Here is a 3,390-nt window from a genome sequence, read left to right as displayed (position 1 = left end):
CATCTCAACCTCGGGCACACAACGATGAATAATCCCATCAGCAAAAGTATGAAACAAATAAGGCTCATCCCAAAAGAACTTCTTCACATCATGCATAAACTTTTTCCTTTGGTAAAATTACAAAACTAATGGAACCATATCACTTGTCAAGTAGTTAGCAAAATCTGCGAACCAACGAATAAGATCAAAAGATGCAGCCAATATTTTTCTGGATAGCATCATTAATTTCAGCTACATCTCCAAGCTTGAGCATAGCTTCCTCTTCCAATCTAGACAAATGGTCGGTAACCTGATTCTCTGTCTCCTTTCTATCTTTCACCTCAAAATCGAACTCTTGCAGCAAAAATATCCATATAATCAACCTTGGTTTTGCATCCTTTTTAGGCATCAGATACCTCAATACAGAATGGTCAGTATGCATTATGACCTTAGTACCAACCAAGTAGGATTGAAATTTTTTGAAAGCGAAAACCACAGCAAGGAATTCTGGTTCAGTCACCATATAGTTCTTTTGAGTCACATTCAGAGCTTTGCTAGCATAGTAAATAGGATGAAGAATCTTCTCTTACCTCTGTCCCAATACCACACCAAGTGCCAGTCTACTCGCATCACATATCACTTTAAAAGGTTGCCCCAAATCTGGTGAAATAATGATAGCTTCGGAAACTAGCTTTTCTTTCAACTCTCCAAATGCTCACAGAAAAGTATCATCAAAATCAAACTTACACTCATTTTCGAGCAATTTGCACAATGGGTGTGCAATTTTGGAGAAACCCTTGATAAACCTCATATAAAATCATGCATGCCCAATAAAACTTCTAACACCTTTAACAGAGATAGGTGGTGGAAGCTTTTCTATTACCTCCACTTTAGCTCTGTCAACCTCAATACCATTCTCAAAAATCCAATGACCCAGAACAATCCCCTCTTTCACGATGAAGTGGCAGTTTTCCCAATTGAGCACAAGATTGGACTTTTCACAGCGTTTCACCTCGGCCAAATGCATCAGACAACCATCAAATGATTCACCTACCATAGAGAAATCATCCATAAATACCTCAATAGTGTCCTCCACCATATCTTAAAATATTGACATCATGCAACACTGGATGGTCGCTGGAGCATTACACAACCTAAATGGCATCCGTTTGAAGGCAAACGTCCCATAAGGGCAATGAATGTGGTTTTCTCTTGGTCTTACAGAGCTATGGGGATCTGATTGTAACCCGAATACCTATCAAGAGAGCAATACCAACCCTTACCAGCAAGGCGATCCAGCATCTAATCCATGAACGACATAAGGAAGTGATTATTTTCTATCAAAGTATTCAATTTCTAGTAGTCCACGCATAATCTCCATCCAGTCACTAGCCGCATCGAAACAAGCTCATTTTTTGCCTTAGGAACCACAATAATTCCCCCTTTCTTAGGAACACACTGAACTGGACAAACTCAACTACTATCTGCAATGGGATATATGACTCCAGCATCCAACCATTTGATGATTTCCTTTTTCACTACCTCTTGCATAGGAGGATTTAGTCTTCTTTGGTGCTCAATACTAGGCTTTTGGTCCGGCATGAGTTGGATTTTCTAAGAACAAACACCAGGAGGAATCCCAATAATGTCCGCAATAGTCCATCCAATTGCCCTCTTGAACCTCTTCAACACCGAAACCAATGCCTCAACTTGTACCTTACTCAAATCGGACACAATGATGACCGGTAAAGTACCATCTCTCCCCAAGAATACATACCTCAAATGTGATGGTAGAGCCTTGAGCTCCAATTTTGGAGCCTCTTCAACAGACAATTTTGCGGGTGGAGAGTCCCGATTCTTCATATATAGCTCCAATTTTTTTGGTTTGGAACGAAATTCGAACCTATAAAGTACGGCAACTAATTCATCATAGTCTTCAATACAATCACCCTCAAAATGCATCAATGTCACCGCCAGTGCATCAACACCCAACCTCTCTTCAATAGACACATCAAAACCTCGCTCCACAACATGATTAACCACATAAACTTACTTGAGATCGCTTTCCTACTTCATAGACTTACAGATGTTGAAAGTTACTTCTTCATTATTCAATTAGAACTTCATCTGCCCTCTCTGCATATCGACCAAGGTTGCCCAGTAACATGGAATGGTCTCCCTAGGATAATCGGAACCTCAAAATCAACCTCACAATAAAGTATCACAAAATCCACCCGAAAAATAAACGACTCCACTTTCACAAGTACATCTTGGAGAACACCAATGGGCTTCTTCACAGTTTTATCGACCATGAGTAATTGCATCGTAGTTTGTTTTGGAGCCCCTAAACCCAACTGTTTGTAGATACACAATGGCATCAAATTGATGCTAGCACCCAAATAACACAACGCCTTCGCAAAATGCAACAACACAATGGTACAAGGAATATTGAAAGCACCAGGATCCTCTTTCTTCTGCACAAGTGACCTTGTAGCAATAGCAGTGCAATGTTTCAACCTCTCATCATTCTTCAAACTGACGGCCCTTTTTTTGGTCACAAAATCCTTCATAAACTTCGCATACCCAGGCATTTGATCCAAAGCCTCTATCAACGAAACATTGATGGAAAGTTGTTTCAACATAGTAATGAACCTGCGATATTTTCCTTCTTCAATCTTCTTCATCAATCTCTATAGGAATGGCGGTGGAGGTCTAGGCATGGGAACAAATTTTTAGGTCACCTCCACTTCCTTCTCTGTAGCATTGTTAGACTCTCCAATAACCTTGATCTCATCATCATCTTTTTCGACCACAATTTCAACCTCAGACGGCATAGGGGGATCAATGGTTTGTTTACCTCCTCGAGTAGTGACTGCCATACAATGCCCATCATTCTTCGGATTATGGATGGTGTTGCTAGGAAGTGTGCTAGGCTGACGTGGGTTTACTATAATGGACAACTGATTCATCTGCTGCTCAAGTTACTTGATTGACACTGCATGGGCATCAACTTTTTGTCCGATTCTAGACAAGTCATTTTGCATCTCTTTCACATTCTCATTAGTCACATCAAACCTCTTCATCATCTTCTGCATCATATCCTCAATGCGTGACATACTACCCCCCAACTTCCCTATTGCCAAATTCTCGATTTGAAGGTGGAACATAATGCACAACTCTCTCGTTTCTGTTGCCATAGTTGCTCTGGTTGTAGTTGTTGTTGCGATTGTAGTTCCCATCCCATACATAGTTACCCTCTCGATTGTATTTACCATAGTTTCGACCTTGGTTTTCTTGACCGTGGTACCAATTATCCAAATTGGAACCTTGGGTGTTGGCTCAAAAAACCCCCATCTGATCATTCACCAAGTAAGCATCCTCCTCATAGTAGCCTTCCTCAACTGGTGGTGG

Source organism: Solanum tuberosum, unplaced genomic scaffold (genome assembly GCF_000226075.1).
Source record: "Solanum tuberosum cultivar DM 1-3 516 R44 unplaced genomic scaffold, SolTub_3.0 scf00049, whole genome shotgun sequence".
NCBI classification, from domain to species: Eukaryota; Viridiplantae; Streptophyta; class Magnoliopsida; order Solanales; family Solanaceae; genus Solanum; species Solanum tuberosum.
This window is presented reverse-complemented; position numbering follows the sequence as displayed.